Genomic DNA, 20,349 nt, shown 5'->3' on the forward strand with positions numbered 1-20,349 from the left:
TGGACTAGGTTTAGGGCTTGACGAGTGAGTTTTGATTTGAATAGTTGTTTTTGAAATAAATAACATGTATAGAATCAATCTTAAAGTTACAAGATACATCAAGAGTTGATCATACATATATAGAATTTCCTACCCCAAAAATGCTAGTTGTGACATCATCCCCGCGTTTGAGGGAATTTCGTCCCGAAATCCTTTTGAAAGTTATTCTTAAGAACTAGAGAAAATGTGAGGGTACTTTTGCATCATTTGGTCTTTGCGTTCCCATGTGAATTCCGGTCCGCGTTTAGCGTTCCATCGAACTTTCACAATCGGGATGCGGCTTTGTTTTGTATGCTTCACTTCCCTGTCCATTATCTCAACCGACTCTTCAACAAATAAGAGATTCTCGTTTACTTCGATCTCATCTAGAGGAACGACGAGGGTTTTATCTGATAAGCAGCTTTTCAGATTCGACACGTGGAACACGGGGTGTACGTTGCCGAGCTCTGCAGGGAGCTGCAGCTTATATGCCACCAGACCAATTCGGGCAAGAATCTCGAATGGTCTAATGTATCGCGGATTTAGTTTTCCTCGCTTCCCAAAATGGATCACCCCTTCCATGGAGAGACCTTCAATAGCACCCGATCTCCGACTTGAAATTCCAGAGGCTTTCGTCGTTTATCAACATAGCTCTTTTGTCAGTCTCGCAATGCTTGGAGTCGTGCCCTTATTTGAACTATTTTCTCCGTCGTTTCCCGAATGATCTCGGGTCCTATAAGAGTGTTGTTCGGTATTTGTCCTCTTTCCAACTGAGTGTCTCCTACCTCAGCCCAGTAGGGAGGTGACCTATGTTTGCGGCCATACAAATCTTCGAAATGAGCAGCCTTAATGCTCGTGTGATAACTGTTATTGTACGAGAACTCAATTAAGGGCAAGTGGGTATTCCATGCCTTGCCAAAATCAATCACGCAGGCTCGGAGCATGTCTTCAAGCGTTTGAATGGTTCACTCACTTTGGCTGTCGGTTTGAGGGTGATAAGCAGTGCTCATATCTAGTTGTGTTCCCAATGCCTTCTGGAGCGACTGCAAAAATCGAGAAGTAAATCTACTATCTCGATCCGAGATAATAGATATCAGCACCCCATGAAGTCTCTCCAAATCTTTTATATAGATTCGTGTTAACCTTTCCATTTTGTATGACTCCTTTATTGGCAGAAAATGGGCGGATTTGGTTAACCAATCAACAATCACCCATATAGCATCCAATTCGTCCGCTGTCTTAGGTAATTTAGTTATAAAATCCATTGTATCATTTCCCATTTCCACTCGGGGATTTTGGGTTGTTGCAGTAATCCCAAGGGATTCTGATATTCCACTTTAACCTTGGCGCAAGTGAGACACTTGCTCACGTAAGTGGCAATTTCTTCTTTCATGTTTGGCCACCAATAATGTTGTTTAATGTCCAAGTACATCTTATCGGAACCTGGATGGATGGAATATCCCATCTTATGAGCTTCATTCATGACTATATCTTTGAATCCTCCAAATTTCGGGACCCAGATTCGACTCATGAAATAGTAGGCTCCGTCCTCCTTGATTTCAAGATTCTTCTCCATCCCACGCAGCGCTTCGTTTGCCGCATTTTCTGTTTTCAAGGCCTCTAATTGAGCTTCCTTGATTTGTGAAGTCAGGTGGGAATGGATGGTTATGGTTAATGTTCTTACTCGACGACCCGAGTATTCTTTCCTGCTTAAGGCATCAGCCACCACGTTAGCCTTGCCTGGGTGATACTTGATCTCGCATTCATAATCATTTATCAGCTCAACCTACCTTCGCTGCCTCATGTTCAGCTCCTTTTGATTTAGAATGTGTTGGAGGCTTTTGTGGACCGTGAAGATGGTGCACTTTTTACCATAAAGGTAGTGCCTCCAAATTTTCAGGGAAAAGACCATAGCTCCCAGCTCGAGATCATGGGTGGTGTAATTTACCTTGTGTGTCTTCAATTGTCGTGACGCATAAGCTATCACTTTTCCATGCTGCATAAGAACACAGCCTAACCCTTGATTCGAAGCATCGCAATATACTACGAAGTCTTCAGTTCCCTCCAGTAAAGATAGCACCGGAGCACTACAGAGGGCTCGCTTCAAGGTTTGAAAACCATCTTCTTGTTTGCCAGTCCGGTTGAAAGGTACACCTTTTTGTGTTAGGGTGGTGAGGGGCTTGGTAATCTTTGAAAAATTCTGAATGAACCTTCGGTAGTAGCCTGCAAGGCCCAAGAATTGTCGGATCTCCGTTGGCGTTTTCGGAATCGCCCAGCCTTCAATAGCTTTGATCTTGGATGGATCCACAAGAATTCATTCCTCACTGACTACATGACCCAAGAAGTTCACATTGCGAATCCAGAACTCGCATTTGGAGAGTTTTGCATATAGCTTTTTAGCTCTAAGAGTTTCTAAGATCTGATGTACGTGCTGACCGTGATCCTCATTACTTCGAGAGTATATGAGTATGTCGTCAATGAAAACGATTACGAAATTATCGAGGAATGAGCGGGAGACTCGATTCATGAGGTCCATAAATGTTGCGGGAGCATTTGTCAGACCGAAAGGCATAACAACGAATTCAAAATGGCCATATCGAGTTCGGAAAGCAGTTTTTGGAATATCTTCTTCTCGGACTCGTAGCTGATGGTAACTGGATCTTAGATCTATTTTAGAAAAATAACTGGCTCCTTGGAGTTGGTCAAATAGATCATCAATCCGAGGGAGTGGATATCGATTTTTGATGGTGAGTTTTTTCAACTCCCGATATTCGATGCACATGCTGAAGGATCCGTCCTTCTTCTTGACAAACAAGACCGGAGCTCCCCAGGGTGAGAAGCTCGGTCTGATGAATCCTTTGTTTAGAAGTTCGCTTAATTGACTGGATAACTCCTGCATTTCGGCGGGAGCGAACCTGTAGGGTGATTTGGCAATTGATGTGGCTCCCGGTATTAGGTTGATTCGAAATTCGACCTGTCTTTCTGGGGGTATTCCCGGAAGCCCTTCAGGAAATACATCCGGATAGTCACATGCCACTGGGATATCTTTTATGTTTATTTCTTTTTTTTATCCACAACGTGAGCGAGAAAGGCTTGATTCTTTTTATGCAGGCACTTTTGTGCCTTGATGCATGAGATAAGACAGAGATTGGCGCCAGGTTTATCACAGTAGATTATTAGGGTTTCGTGGTTGGGGAGGTGAAGGCGAACGGCCTTCTCGTGGCACATAATATCAGCATTGTGGGGGCTTAACCAATCCATGTCGATTATCACATCAAAACTCCTAATATTAACTGGCACTAAATCTATTTGAAATGAGTGGTTGTTTAATGTTTACGTGCATCCTACGTAAACGTCTTTGGTTATTTCAGTTTTCCCATTAGCCATCTCCACCGTGAAGGCTTCGTTTAGCTTTTGGGGTTGTTGTCTTAGTAAGTGTTTGAATTTATTACTCACGAAACTCTGCTCAGCCCTACTATCGAATAGAATGCAACCATAAGTGTTGTTGAGGGGAAACGTACCAGTAACAACTGTCGGGTCATGAACTGCCTCTCCTTGACCCAATGTCAGGACCCTGCCTGATCCTCCTATTCCTTGGTTGTTGGCCTTGGGGCAATTTCGCCTAAAATGACCAGTTCCTGCACATCCATAACAAGTATGACTGGCCCCGGCGTTATTGTTGTTGTTGTTGTTTGGCTGTGGTTCTGTTGGGGTTGAGATCTGCAGTACCGAGAGGTGTGCCCCTTGCGGATACATTTGGTACACTGCAGGTCTCTGCACTCGCCATTGTGGTGGTAGTTGTATTTGTTACACTTTGGTAAGGTTCCAGAGTAAGGCTTGGTAGTTGTTTGTGCAGACGAGGTTCGAGCAGCTGGTTCTGGTGTAACTTGAGCGGTGGCAGCGTGGACTGCTACAGTTTGCTGCTTTTTGGAGGATCCCTAGTTCTATCGCCCCTTTTGTTTATTGTCCCCCTTCTTCTTGTTATTCCCTTCCTTCTTGTCCTCCGTCTCAGCAGTTTTGGCTCCTTTCTTGTTGCCATGGTCATAAAGCTTCTTAGCTAGCCTTTTCACACTATCATAAGTCTCAGGGTTTGCTGCTATTACGTTTCCTTGGATTGGAGAAGTTAGTGTTGGATTAATGTCTAAGTCCATAACTATAATTGGTAAGACTTGACCCGACCCGGCATGGTCCATTTGGGTTGCATGGCATCATGCATTTGGATAGACTATAATGAGAGAAATAACACTTAAGGTTGGTTAATATATTATAAGTTCTAATATATTAATAAGGTTATTTAATTAGTATTGATCAAGAATTAATTTGGAATTAATTAAGTGATCAAAAGGAGACTAATTAAATATATGGGTTGATTGTGTAAATCATTCATTCTTATATATGTGGGCTTGTGATCCAAGATTCCTTATGTTGGACTAAGTCCATGGGGTGACCCATGGATACTCCATGGAGGTTAAAATCCATGGAGCATAAGGAATGGGTAAAGTTATGAGTTACATGGTGTAACCCTAATAGCCACCATATAAAAGAATCCCATGGCTCAAGAAATCGTGCACTAATGTGTGAGTGTGAGGGCTAGACAATTTCAAGGAGTGTTCAAGTTTCTCTCAAGTTATTCCAAGTGTATTTGGTGTTGTGTGAACCATTTGAGGTGTCACACTTGGGGCACTAGGCACTTAAGCTTCATGAAGACATTCTACATCAAAGAGGTATGTATTCTATCTTGTTATATTTATTATTTTGTATGCTAGATTAGGATAATACCTTGGATGTTCATAATTGTATGTATAATAGAGAAAACATAGATCCAAGGTATTTAGGGTTGCATGTACACTTAGGAGTGTTAGAATGCTCATAACCCAACAGTGGTATCAGAGCCTAGGCTTGTTTTCTTGTTATACTTGCAAAAGTAGCTGAAAAATCGAGTTGGATGCATATATTCGATTGTTTTGGCTGGAATTGGACTAGGAACATTACCCTAAGATGTTTTTGGACTTATAAACTTGTTTTTGATGTGGTAATGTTCATGCTAATCCAATTTCTAAGATAATTGTCATAATTTCAAGATTTGTATTAGTTTGTATGTTCATGCTAATTTCTTGAAGATTGATGATTTGAATTATCTTGTTCTTATGAGGTTCTTAGATTAATAGAAAAGTTGTGTGAAATAGTTGTTTTCAATCCATTTTAATCTAAGAGTTGATTCCAAAGTGTGTTTTTGTAACTTGTCCTCAAGTTATATGAAAAGTCACATTTAAGAATCATAAAACTCATAAAAGTTGGCAAAGGTTACAAAATGAAGAGTCTAGTTCTAATTAAATGGTTTTATGACTCCATAACTTGTCCTCAAGTTATGGAGGTTCAAGAATCTCTTCATTAAATTAAAAAAAGTGTAACCTTAATTAGTTCCATAAGTTACAATAAAAAAAAAGTTATTTTTTTTATTAATTAGTTTAAAGTCTTCCATAACTTGTCCTCAAGTTATGGAACTTGAAGAGTTTTTTTTTTAATTAAAACTACTTTAAACTCATAAGTTATGGAATTAATTAGTTTTGAATAGTTTCAAAACTTGCCCTCAAGTTTTGGAATTTGAAAAGTTTTCACTTATGAATACTTTAATTCCAAGTTAGCCCTTAGAATTTTAAAAGTTAAAATTCAACCCTTATACTTTATAATATTATAAGTTAATAATATTTATATATATGTATAAGAGTAAAGTCAGTCTTACCGTTAGTAGGCCTCATTCACGAAGTCGGTCTATAAGGGGGGTATAAGGTTACTGCCTATAAAATGGCAGTTTAATGGGTGTCCACTCTCACCCACCGCTTCCTTGACTGGTAGAGGGTCGTTAGCCGAACGGGTAGGACAAGGACTATAATTCTCCTTTCATTAAAAGTATTAATGATAAATACTAAGTAACTAAACTCTTATTAATACCCAATCTTAGTTACTTAGGAAAATGTGAATTTGGTGCTAACCCATGAAATTACACTTTGCACTTTGCTTAAGTCGTTAGTGGAGCGTGTGTGGTTAACCGGCACACTAACCTGGACTTAACAAGGTAGGCAAAGGGTAACTTAATATTTATCATAGTATCGGTGGAGCGTGTGTGGTTAACCGGCACACTGATTAAGGGGTAAATATTAAGGGTACCAAGTATATTTGCATGGTTATTCACACGTTGTTTTGTGATCCTCGGCATCCTAATCACAAAACCTGAAGGGCACACTCGAGATTGAAACATGCCTTTGAACAGTTCAATGAATCTCAAAGATCTAGGACTTTCAAATCCAATTAAAACCTAATAAATTATTTCGTTTTTCATGGTGGAAATTGGTGAATCGTCATTCACCTACCTTCAAATATTTTATAGCTTGGATTACGGCATCCCTCTTCTAAGTTATAAAATAGTTTGTTGGGTCCTAGCCTTAATATTTCATATTGGGTGTCATATTAAGGACTTTAAATCAACTATCTTGAATATCTCCCAAAAAGATGTCTGGTCTAGACATTTATGATCTTCCCAAATCTCTTGAAACAAGCTTTCCGAAATGAAGATGATGTCCCATGGATATCATACTTCTTTCACCTCCTCCAATTATTCTCCCTAACCCACAAGTTCCTAAAAAGTTTAAGGTCACTCAAGCCCTATTGGCAAGGCAAGGTCTAGGTGTGATCACATCTTGGAGATGTAGTCACATATTGACAAGCCGGGAGAGTTGGGTGTCAAAGTCTTGAGAAAGTTGGTGGCTCAACTACTTTCTAAGTCACATAGTGAGTTCTTTTGGGAATCCTATTAAACAGACTAAGACAAGACCCTTAATGATCTTATCTATTTGCTAAGATCAACTTCCTAAAATGCTATGGACATTGACAATGATGACATTGGATATCCAGTAAAGCTCTCTCTTCCCAATGGAAAGGGATCGGCCATAGTCAACTCGGTTGACCCAATGGTAAAGAGAGAGGCGAAGTCTGAGATAGTCCCATTATCAAGGGTCCATAGGTAACTATTGCCAAAGGAAGGGGCATTGGTTACGAAGCTGCCAAATTTACCTAAGGATGTTAAAGTCAATAAGTTTGGCTCTACTTCAGGTAAAGTCCATTGTCTAACTCTATTAAGTACATGCTGATTCTGATCGCGAAGATGGATTTCAATCGCATGGTTCGGTGATCAGAATTTTGGGCTATTACTTAAGAGTTATGATATTTATATTGCTTAGGAATAGATAACAACAAGGTATTCATATGGATTGTAAGGATAAGTTTTTCCGCAAAGTTTTAAAATAAAAGAAAAAGGTTTTGATTTTATTTATTTTAAGTATCCTTACAATGGCATTTGTGAAAAGTTTTTGCTTATAAGATTCCATTGATAGCAATATTGGAAAAATGGATTTGATTCTTTCGGTTGTGGTAGTGTCTAATATTACCAAATAAGGAAAGATTCTCATCACCCAAGGTTCAATTGGACCGAAACTTGGAATCATGCAAGTTGTATAGTATGATGAATGAGAACTTTCAGCTTGGAAAATTAAGACTAATTCCTTATGTGAATAAGGAAAGGACTAAGGGATCGAGTACACATTCTTGTGCACTGGTCAAGTCCACCACAAAAGATCAAGAAGACTATTTGTCATGATTTACTTAAGTTCAGTAAATATGGTTATACTTATAAGTTTAAGTATAAGTCTGTAGCATTGGAGAAGTTTCAATGTGAGACAGAACGAATAAGAAGAATCAAAGTATGGTAGAAAGATAAAAGTTTCTCAAATCTGAAAAGATGGGAGAGTACTTTAGTATCATGTTTATGATCATCTTAATGATTAAGATACCATATCACAATTGGTCCTCTAAAGTCATCTTAGTGCATTCTTATGACTAAGAAGAGGAGTCATGAATTGTTGAAATGGTTAAATCAAAAAGATGAGTCATACTTCGTTCCAAAAAAATTCTTAGAGTCATACTCCAAGATTGTAACTTGAGTGACATATCTTAAAGAGGGTTTGTTAACACTAGTCAAATGTAAGAGTAAAAGGTTATCTACTCTTGTACATTTGAAATTGGTAAGTTGTGATGTTTTGGATAAAACAGAGACCAACTTAGGCCAATTGTGTAAAGTGTTAGTCTTGATAAAGAATCTGCACTATCTCTTGAATATTTGACAAGGGAGTCTTATATGTCAAGAGGACAGTGGGAGTCTTAAAGCTCTTGAAAGTTTCAAGACTTAATCAAGAATAAAACCTAAAGTCCTTCACTAGCACACGACTTAAGGTTTATAACCTATCGTGTTGAAATTTTTGTGCCTATTCAAGTTGGCTTTGCATAGGAGTTCTGAGAGTTCTCAATTGGTTGCACAACTACTTGGAAGCAATGGCAGGCCCTGTACTGCAAGGTGGCAAGAAGTTAAGATTGCATAAGTTCAGTCCATATGAGTTTGGATTTGTCATTATCCTTGTCTTGTGACTATGGTTTTGACGATTCACATGGATAAGAACACATACACCATAAAATCTAAGGGTCATAAGGTTTCTCTCCGATTCACGAAAATGATGGTGAGGAAACACTTCCACCAAGTAGATTTGAAGCAGATGGCAAAAGGTCTAAACAATTGAGACTATGATTACGGCATCCCTTTTCATAGTTCTGAAATTGTTTAGACACACATGCATGCTATCTAAGGAAAAGTGTATGATTTTGATAAAGTTTTATCAAAGCATCTCGTATCAGAAATCTGAACTTTGGTAAGGAAGTCAATAAAGTATTGATTTCTAGAAGTCCAGCTGATTTCTGAGTACATGTCAAAGCTAGTGGGAGCATAAGTGTTATGCTAATAATCATCATGTTAGTGGGAGCATTATAATTATTGTTAGTGTTGCAAGTTAGCAATGTTAATTATAGAAAACAAAAGTTTCAATTCGTGAGGCTGCAGGGATTGAAAAAGTTGTTTTGCTATAATTAAGGGAGAGGATATACTTCATTTCAGTTCTAAAGGCTTAGATTGAGACCTTAATCATCTTTAGTCAAGAATATATATATGAATTTCATGTTGGATTGGTTCAACTTAAGGAAATTCTATATATGGGTCCATTATTTGCGTTCTAAAATTCGATTATGATTACGGCATCCCTTTTCATAATCTGAATTTTGAGAACTTGGCAAATTGAAATAAAAATATTGTAGCAAAAGACTGGTCTAGAATCATGTCTTTATGTGAGACATCATGAATCGTGTACCATTTGCTTTGGGTACAGGATCGATTGCATGTGCTATAATATTTGTCATTTCTAAATTTTTCCAAATGCCCAGAGGCATTAAGAAGGGAAATGGTCTAGAATTGGATATGACTAAAATGATTAAGCAATTGTCGAGGACAATCTGAGGTTTACCAAAGATTGGTTGCTCAGGGACAGTTGGAAGTATAGTGCTAATTTTGGAATGACCATATTGACATATTCTGAAAAGAGGCATCTCTTATTCAGAAGTGATAGTCAAAATGAGAATATGGAGTTGTCTCCATAGATGGAAGTTATCTGTGTAAGATTAGAAAACTTAATGCAAGAAGCATGTCCAAATCAATGTACTTTGAATATGAGACTTAGTTTCCATGGAGTTGATCTCCATTGGAATACCTTATAATGACTGTTGAGAAGTCTTTGTGACTTTGTACATATTCATTACAGGAGGGTCAGTGCATATAAGTTTAAAATCTAAACAGATTTCGATAAATGATAGGAATTTGAAATTCTCACATTTTTCGATAAGCATTTGGGAGTGTGAAATTAAAATCATTGAAATTATGTTCAATTGGTTTATTTCACAAAGTAAGGATCATAGACAAACATAAAGTGCATACTTGGTGTATGGCAAAGCTATTGTTTAAGAAAAACATAGTGTACATGCTTGGAGCATGGGACAATTAGTGTTTTTAATTCAAGTATAAAGTTGATAAAACCGAAACAATGAATAATGAGTAATCAGCATGGTGATAAATAAAAGTGTTTATTTATATTCATAGGGTTTGATACCATATTTGATTCATTTATTCCTGTGTTTCACTTTGCATGTTTTGACTTCCAGAATAACTAAGTCGCTCTTCCTGAATGATTAAGTTATTCAAACCATCCACAGTCGGTCATATGTTGGAAGTAGATATGAATCAAGACTGTCATGGGTTGGTTTGTAGATATCCAAGTTGGTGGACAAAGTGGTGCTACAACACTCATGAGTGCTCATAAGTTCTGAGTATTGGATTCAACCCGCGCTCATTTGAATCACTTCATGGATTTTATCACGAGTGATCATGAGACGATAATATCTTATATTCTTCAAACCTAGAGATATGAGTTGTTACTATGAGTTGGTTATACATTGACTGCACGAAAACGCATTGGTAACTCGATGTTATAAAACGTGCCTTTGTGTATGATTCAACAAGTAGTAGAACAAGCCATATGAGTCGAAGTTTATCCATTCCTTTTACCTTCGGGATAAAAGCGATATCTGTGGGCCCCTCGATGATTTAAAGATGATACATGTGAGTGCTTGGCCAAGCCAGGACTGATTTGATTTGTTCAATCAGTCAGTCATCATGAATCGGAAATCGGGAAACAACAAATGGACAGAGAGAATGATTGATAATCCATGTCTCAGTCCATATGATATCTAGAATGGAGGAATATATGATCCCTTATCTAATGGACAAGTCATTGACAAAGGTTAGAGTTCATCGACAAGGTCAGAGTTCGACAGAAGCTTTTGAGAGCTACGATTGCTGATCGGTTCCTGAAGTCATACGCAATAATAGTTTTAGACTTATCCAAGTGGGAGACTGTTGGATTAATGTCTAAGTCCATAACTATAATTGGTAAGACTTGACCCGACCCGACATGGTCCATTTGGGTTGCATGGCATCATGCATTTGGATAGACTATAATGAGAGAAATAAAACTTAAGGTTGGTTAATATATTATAAGTTCTAATATATTAATAAGGTTATTTAATTAGTATTGATCAAGAATTAATTTGGAATTAATTAAGTGATCAAAAGGAGACTAATTAAATATATGGGTTGATTGTGTAAATCATTCATTCTTATATATGTGGGCTTGTGATCCAAGATTCCTTATGTTGGACTAAGTCCATGGGGTAACCCATGGATACTCCATGGAGGTTAAAATCCATGGAGCATAAGGAATGGGTAAAGTTATGAGTTACATGGTGTAACCCTAATAGCCACCATATAAAAGAATCCCATGGCTCAAGAAATCGTGCACTAATGTGTGAGTGTGAGGGCTAGACGATTTCAAGGAGTGTTCAAGTTTCTCTCAAGTTATTCCAAGTGTATTTGGTGTTGTATGAACCATTTGAGGTGCCACACTTGGGGCACTAGGCACTCAAGCTTCATGAAGACATTCTACATCAAAGAGGTATGTATTCTATCTTGTTATATTTATTATTTTGTATGCTAGATTAGGATAATACCTTGGATGTTCATAATTGTATGTATAATAGAGAAAACATAGATCCAAGGTATTTAGGGTTGCATGTACACTTAGGAGTGTTAGAATGCTCATAACCCAACAGTTAGTCCCCAAATGAACCGCTCAATCTTCTTTCCCTCTGAGGTGATCATACCCGAGCACAAAATTAATAATTCACTGAATCTTGAGATGTAAGCATCGATGTCTGAGTTTTGTACTGTAAGGTTCCATAGCTCATGCTCCAATTTCTGTATTTCCCCACGGGGACAATACTCTGCCATCAACATTTCCTTGAGCTCCCCCCATGGCATGGCATTTGCCATTGGGTGTGTCATAGCCTCCACATGACCATTCCACCACGAAAGCGCTTGGTCGACAAACGTGCAAGCTGCAAATTTCACCTTGCATTCTTCAGGACATCCGCAAATCTCAAAAACTGACTCGATCTTTTCCATCCATCGCTTTAAAGTTATCACGCCTCATGTTCCATTGAACATTCGTGGTTCGGCATTTGAGAAGTCTTTGTAGGTACAGACTTTTGTTGGACCTTGGTTCATTCCTTGGTTTAATCTTCCAGTTCCTTGACCGTTACCGCCACCATTGTTCCCAGTTTGAATGTGAGCCAATGTTGTGATGACCGCATCCGACATTGCTGCCTGGAATGCAGCTAAATTTACCTCCGGCGGAGGCGGTGGTGGTGGTGACTTGTTGTTTTTCCTACGAATGTATTTTCGAGGCATCTTCTGTCATGGAACAAGAAGATGGTGAGTACATAGTGGTTTGTCGTTTCGTGTTCCTTTGGTATATAATGTTTTCGATGGTTCGGTTGTGCATATGAGTGAATTCATACAATATCATGAAAATAGAACACATAACAGATAACAACATCACAAATAAAACATAGAGTCATTTCATTAATGATATAATATTCGTAGTACAGAGCATGAAAATTTGCCTTTTAAAAAGGCATACAGTACATAGAGGAAATATATAATCCGATAGCATAACGTCTTTATGATAAGTGTAGTCACTTAATCATAAAGGCGGTCCTACATACACTAGTACATAAAAGAGAACCATAACAATAATGGTAGTGAGTGGAGCTGATCCCAGTCGCGGCCGGAGGTGTCTGGTGGTGATGCTCAGATGCTGAAATGACGCACCAAAAGGTCAGCCAATTCAATCATCTCCTGAGTGATCTCATCTCTTTCATGCTCCGCTCGAACGACTCTGGCCTCTGCTGCAAAAAGTTGATGCCTGAGAGTGGCAACCTCCTACTCCAAGGAGCGCGTCTGATCAGTGGGGTACCCTTGTGTCGTGTGATGGTCCGGTATCATCTCAGAAGGGTCGGATTCACTAGGAACTTCCCTAACGCCCTCTACCTCTTCAGTCTCCTCTTCGGATCCCACATCCTCGTAATTTGTCCCTAGATACTCTTCAGGTCCTACTCCTGGATCTGCCTCTCGAACCATTTCAGGTTCCTCCTCCATCTACTCGTGGTCCACCAGGACCTGATAGTAAAGGTCACATTGCTGGTATTTAGCCATGATGTATGTGCGAGAACTGGAGGCGTGAGAAGTATGTAAGGGGGTTGTATGTAGATAGCATTCTAAAATACTCCTATAGTATTTTAATTATTTATGTTTGAGTTCCTTAAAACTTTTTGGATACGAGGTTAGTAAGCTTCTAGATTCATTGCCCACCACGATCACTCCCAAGCACATGTCGGTCGTATTTTGAATAAATATAGTTGATCAGACTATATTTACCCCCAATACGATTACATAACTGCCCGGGTTTAACCGCAATGTTCAATTTCTCTAAAGACTTTTATTGTTTCTTATTGTGTCAATACCCTAAAATGCACACGTAGGTATGTATTTTATTTTGTTCAGAGTATTTTAGTCCCAATGTATTTATAATTGCATATCTTGTATGATTAGATATGCCAGTTCACTATAAACAATGCTCTGATACCAATCTGTCACACCCCCGAACCAGAACAGCGGAAACGTCCGGGGGTTCGGGTGACTTCATCTTGTAATATCATCACAGTCTATATAATTAAAACAAACATCATCATCATCATCATCACATACAATATAACAACCATCATAATTTACATAAGTGAGTTGGGTTAAAAATTACATTCCAAAATATTAAGTGTATGATGATAACAAAAATACGACAAAATCCATGTCTTCTTGGTGTCCAACCTGCTTAACGATTTCCTGAGAATACAAGTTATTTGGAAAATGGTCAACAGATATAAAGTTGGTGAGTTCATAAGCATGTTTGTATGAAAAGTTTTGTATCGCTTTGTAAACACCAGAAAATCCGATATTTTCTATTAAAAATGGTTTGAAAGTTTTGTATCAAATCTTGTATTTCTGTTTTGAAGATCTATAAAGAGAGTATTCAAAAAAAATCCCATGTTTTCTGATGTAAGTAATATGTAATGTATGATGTATTTTCCCAGAAAATCCGATATTTTCTGCTTGTAAAAGTGTTGTAGTCTTAAAACCCTAAGACAGTAAGCTGATGTTTGTATAGTTTCGTAACTGTAGAAATGTATATGTATTCCGTAAATTTACAGTGGAGTTACTCTCTATGTGAGTCGTTATAACCATGCTTGATATGACTGATCTGCCTATCATGACGTTTTTCAGGCGTCGCTTGTTTAAGGTAAGACATTTGTAACCCTAGACTGGCCTAGTCTAGCTGTAGCGAACAGCTCAAGTGCGGGGTTGTCAACCCCGTATAGATCTATACACAAACTCTCGCTCTCCCTCCAGGAGATTCTGTTTATAACTACAGGACTTAAGGGTGTACACTAGGTAGGTACGAATGAAAGAGCGTCTCACAAGAACCTTAACTATGTTTACGTGAATATTGTAACACACTATTTAATGTTTTAAATAATGTTTCCGTGTATGTAATTAGGTTACAAGGCCCGATGTGTATGTACAAGAATGAATGAGGCCCAATAAGCATGAAATGTGTATACAAGGTCCGTCGAGCATGTAAATGGGTCAAAAAGCCCAATAAACATGTAAAGAGTATACATGACCTATCAAGCATGTAAATGGGTCACTAAGGCCCGTTAAACATGTGATGAATGTATTAGGCCCAATAAGCATGTAAATGGGTCACTAAGGCCCAATAAGCATGTAATGAGTGTATCAGGCTCAATAAGCATGTAAATGGACTACGAAGGCCCAATAACATGAAAATGGGTAAACAATGCCAATAAAAGTGAGAATGATGTAATTAGCCCATTTGTTATTATATTGCTTGCTTTAGTTCAATTGTTTATCAAAATGACATAAAAGGCCCACTTTTTGTAAAAATGACATTCTTGGCCCATTAAGTCGAAAATTTACAATTAAGGCACATTTTTGGTAAAAAAATGACACTTTAGGCCCATTGAGACCGAACGTTTACTTTTAAGGACTCATTTTGTATAAAATGACATTTTCAACCCACTTTTGATAGAAATAACATTTTAGGCCCAATTTTTTTTATAGAAATGACATTTTAGCCCATTTGACCGAAAATTTATATTTTTGGCACATGTTTGTTTAAAATTACCATTTAATCAATAAAAAGTCAATAATTTCCTTTTTAGGCCCATTAAAACCGTGGGTTTCTAAATAAGGCCCATTTTCGTAAAAATTGACAAGTTTGGCCCACTAAAAACCATGAAGGCCCAAATAGAAGCCCATTTTGTGAAAATTTACATTTTTGGCCCCTTTAAAACCGTGGATATGATAAAGATCCATTTTTTAATCTAAAAATGACTCTTTTGGTCTTCTGAAAACCGTGAGTTGTTAAAAAGACTTCACTTTTTGTTTATTTGTCAAATATGGCCCCTTATATGGTTTTGTTTAGTTTTCTAGTGTTCCTTAACATGTTTAATCTTTTCAACTTCATAGTAAGTTGCATATGATGATTTAGTTTACAAACATCACCAAACTTTAGTAGATCTCGAGTTTTATGAAGTTTTAACAGGTTTTCGTAGTATAATCACAACATATAACATGAAAACACACATATACATGCATAAATACATAGATCTAACACAAAAGCAACTTGTATCCTCCCCCAAAACATAGTATAAACCGAAAACAAGGGGGTATGAACTCACTTTGGGTGATGGATCGGTTTTGGTGAGAAGATTGAAGGGGGTTTCGGCCTTAGCAAGCTCCTTTGAGAAGAGTTTCGAATTTAAGGAGTTCCAAGAAGCTTAAACACAAAATAAAGGTGGTTATGAGAGTAAATCCTATACACAAAATGGAATAATTCACTTGAGTTTACATGATCTTACCACAAGTGTGAAGCTTGAAGTGATCCTCCTGAATACCCACAAACTCACGAAAATTAGGAGGTAAGGATGAGAGAATTTCTATGGAGGGTTGAGAGGACGAGATGAGAGAATATTGTGTTTGAAATGAAGAGTGATGGTGGGGGTTCTATGGCCGAGGATATGAAGAGAAGGGAGGGAGTGAGAAGATCTTGCATATAAGTATGAGATTACCTTGTTGTATGATGTGTATTACATGGATATTTAACATGTAATGGTGAGGTGTCTCCATGATAGCCTAATCTATATTTTCCCCTTTTTTTTATAAATTTTCGAGAATAGGAGAGGGAAAAGGAATTTAGGTGTTCGGCTTAAATTGCACGGGCTCATTAGGAATTTTCGATTTATGTAGGCCCACATGAGAGTTTACGGCCCAAAATGGCAAGGGAAATAGGTTTTCGGCCCAATGAGCTTCATAATAATGTTTACGGCCCATTAAGGCCCATGAAGATTTTTGTGGCCCAAAATCAATTACTTAGTGAATGTGGGTCCAATTAGGGCCCAAATGAGGTATCTTAACCCAAAACAATAAGTTGTGGGTTTATTGGCCCATTAGACCCAATAAATGATTTATGGCCCAAAAAGATGTTTGAACTACGAAATTAGGGTTACAACCCAAAGTAGAGTGATCATAGTGCATTGAACTAGGTTGAGGGCTTCACGAGTGAGTTTTGATTTGAATAGTTGTTTTTGAAATGAATAACATGTATAACATCAATCTTAAAGTTACAAGATACATCAAGAGTTGCTCATACATAGATAGAATTTTCTCGCCCAAAAATGCTAGTTGTGACAAAGACACCTGCCACTATTTCTTGATCCTGAACTCCAATCGACGAACATGTGCTCACTATTGTCGGATTCAAATCTGGATCGAAGACCTTCCAGTGGTTAAGCGGTAAAAATATTGATTTCCCTCTCAATATACGGTAAATTAAATGTCATGATTTGGTTTATGTTGATTTAGGCAATGGTTTTGGTGATCAGACCAAGTCGGCACCGGAGATTCAAAGTTTTCGGTGAGGTCCGACTATGCTTCCTATAAAAATATATATTATTTTTTCTCCTATACAACAGATCATTGCTTGGTTTTTTACAACAAGCTCTTTGATTTTGGAAATACTACGTGTGTGAGTATGGATTTCATCGATTTAGGTACGTTTTTTTTTATAAATTTATCTGTGTATATTACAATTCATCCTCTTTGGTGTCGATATTTCTATATTTATTGCTTACTCTCATCATGGCTTTCTTACAGGATTTAGGTCACACGTAGAAAACAGACCATGGGATCTCTCAGGAAATCCTAGACCTATATCTACACACACAGGGACACACGATCCAGGCATGATTCTTTTTTTTTTTTTGAAGAAATACTGAACTTTTGGCTTCATGCACTCTAAAATAACAATTGTTTTTATTTGTCCTATTTTCCAGGCATTTTTTGAAGTGATTGTGTAGCATCCCATTTATTAAATAAATAAATGAACAAATTAATGGATGAATAGTAGCCCTAAAATCAATAATTATATAGCAAGGTTTTGGTCTCGAGGAGTTAATTATTATAATTATAGAAGTTAGAGGTTAAAAGTGTAGGTTCCAGAGTGGTTTGTAAATATTTATGAAGGCAGGGACTGCTTCGTAAATTATTAGGGCTCAATTTGAATAGATTTTTGGGAAACAAGGGCTAACTGGTAAATTCCGGATTCAATTTGTAAAGATTTCTGAGGGCAGGGCTATTTGGTAAGTTTTAGACCTAAAATGAAATGAATTTATGGAATCAAGGGCAAAAGGGTAAATGTTGGATTAAAGTCGAAGAAGATCTGGTGAGGAGGGACCGAACTTGTAAAAAGGCTTGAATGTTTGAAAGAGAAGCACGGGTTATACCCGACATTCCTTCCCCGTCATCTAACCCTAAACCTAGAAGCACCATACTATAGCCGCCACCCTCTTGAGAGCCTCACATCCGCCACCTCCTTCTTGTTCGTTTTTTCGATCAGATAAGGCCGCCAAGCGGGTACCTCGCCATTGGAACGCCGCCACAACACCATTGCCGGTCAGAGACGTCATGGGCGGCTGGAAGGGCCACTGAGATTGAAGTTGAAGTTGGCTCGTCATGCGTGCGTTGAGAGCGATTGGGAAGCCATCGGTAAGTCCACCGCAACCCACCTTCTTCTCTCTCTCTCTTGTTGTTTTCTGTGGGTATGACGCCGGAAGCATCATTGCCAACGTCGGTGGCCGTGGGGCCGCTCTGCGTGCTTTTTCGACGACTCCTGCCGCCTAGGCGGCGGCTGTATGGTTGTATATTCGAATGTACTTGTTGATTGTTGCGTTCATGGGGATTATACGTGTGAGTTTGGCGAGAAAAACCCATCATGGCTACCAACCATGGTGGCTGCCGCCTCCTGCCACTGCGTCACCACCATCAGTTGGCATATGGTGTTGGTTGTGTCTATATGTTGTGATGTTATGAGTATGTTTAGTAGAATGGGATTTATTTTAGCATTTTTGGCGGAGGGATTGAAGGAAAAACCACCACCACCGCCGTGAGGTGGTGGTTGCCACCGTGAGCCGCCGCCGACCACCACTGCCAGAGGTGGCAGTGGGTGGTGCCCGTTCTAGTGGAACCCTAATGGACCTAAAAACTTGATCTTGGACTTGATTGGCATATGCTTGGGTTAGAAACCCTAATTAGGGTTTAGAAAACCCTAGTTTTAAAAAATGTTAGTTTTGGATTGCCGGGACCCGCGTTTGGACCATTGGACTGAAGTTATGACATATGTCAATTCCATTGTATGTTGGCCTAGTGGAGTAATGGACTTAATGGGTTAAGTCCTTAATGGGTTAAATGGGAAACACTTACCCCTAATCGTCATTTCATGTGAAAACCCTTATTGTGTTGGGTTTAGAGTTGGGCCTTTCTGTTGGGCCTAGATGTCTGGACTCTTGATAGGCCAACTATTAACAAGTAAATGGACTAGAACACTTGGATTGGGCTTTAGGATAAGGGCCATTGGACAGGCTTGGGCCCAATTGGGAAAAATTGGGCCATAGATGGGCCATAACTAGGCCTTGATGATTATGAGATATTTGACCGTCAGAATGCCAAGTATTGGACCAAGAAGAAATGGTTGGGCCTTAAGGTAATGCCATGTCAGGAGTTTGGGCCCAATTTGGAAAATTGGGCCATATGTTGGGCTTTGGTTCATTGTTAGACTTTTGGACCTTTGGATTGGACCTTGGTCTTGAATCAAGCTAAGTTTGGGGTAAAGTAGTCTTTTACCCCAAACATGGACTTGTGGTTAAGTATTGGAACCCAATTATTAATTGGGTGTTACTTTGATGTTTACAGTTCAGGAATCTGTCATCCAGCAGCTAGAGTTTTGTCTGCGGGACTTCAGCAGTGTGAGGTGAGTTTTATCTAGTAGGAACGGGTCTACGGCCACAATGCCGACCCGTTTAGATGTTAGTAGTTTTGGGCTACAGTCTGATGCCGGCTAGGGCCCGATGCAGGTTATATTCTTTCTGGATTACGATCTGATGTCAGGGCGGTCCCGAGGAACGTTTATGTATGCTTGATGTCTTTGTGATTCATGCATGTTATGTGTTATGTGTTACGAGCTTCGGTCCGATGTCGGGGCAAGCCTGATGCATGTATAGCTTATATGTTATGTGTTATGTGTTCTGGGCTTCGGTCCGATGTCGGGGCAAGCCCGATGCATGTTTATCTTATATGTTATGTGATATATGTTCCAGACTCCGGTCCGATGCTAGGGCAAGCCCGATGAATGTTTATATGTTGATGTTTATATGCTTATGTTTACATTCTTATGTTATATGATATACTGTATGTATGTCGGGGCAAGCCCGATGTCGGGTAAGCTGATGCCGGGTTCGTCCCGATGCAGCTAGGTGGAGTCCCAAGTTATGTTTATGTTATGTGTTTATGTTATGAGCATGGTTGATATGTTTATATGTATACCGGATCTCGGTCTGATGCCGGGCGGGGCCCGATGTAGTGGGCTAAGCACAAGTTATGTGATTAAGTGTATGGTATGTGGTAGTTTGGAGAGACTCACTAAGCTTCGTGCTTACAGTTTTCAGTTTTGGTTTCAGGTACTTCGGTTTCAAAAGAGGAGCTCAGGATTATTGCAGTGCACACACCATTTGTTTAGCCTAGGATGTTTATACTCTGATATATTTTGACAAGTGACTATGATACATGACTTATAATTTTTATATGATTAGGATATTTATGGTTTTACTAATGATTTAAAAATGAAATTTTTAGACTGTATTTTTGGGATGTTTCAGATTGATGAGTTGGACACAATTTGTATGTTTATATTCCAGTTTTTATGTTGTTATGTTTTATTTCAAATTATAAAATGCCACAATTTTTATCATTTCATTAGGGAAAATGACTTAAAAGGGTAATGAAGTGTCGAAAATGTACAAAAAAGACCATTGTTA

The 20,349-nt window shown here is 38.6% G+C and overlaps 1 long non-coding RNA gene across 1 annotated transcript; it reads left to right on the forward strand.

Moving 5' to 3' along the window:
* The first annotated feature begins 17,975 nt into the window (after positions 1-17,975).
* LOC145124085 (uncharacterized) lies at positions 17,976-20,119 on the forward strand. Its single transcript, XR_013715501.1, has 3 exons — positions 17,976-18,025; positions 19,229-19,286; positions 19,993-20,119. It is a non-coding gene; the product is annotated as an uncharacterized LOC145124085 (long non-coding RNA).
* Positions 20,120-20,349: the final 230 nt, after the last annotated feature.

The sequence above is a fragment of the Lactuca virosa genome, chromosome 7 (assembly GCF_052849685.1).
Source record: "Lactuca virosa cultivar CGN04683 chromosome 7, Lactuca_virosa_CGN04683_v6, whole genome shotgun sequence".
NCBI classification, from domain to species: Eukaryota; Viridiplantae; Streptophyta; class Magnoliopsida; order Asterales; family Asteraceae; genus Lactuca; species Lactuca virosa.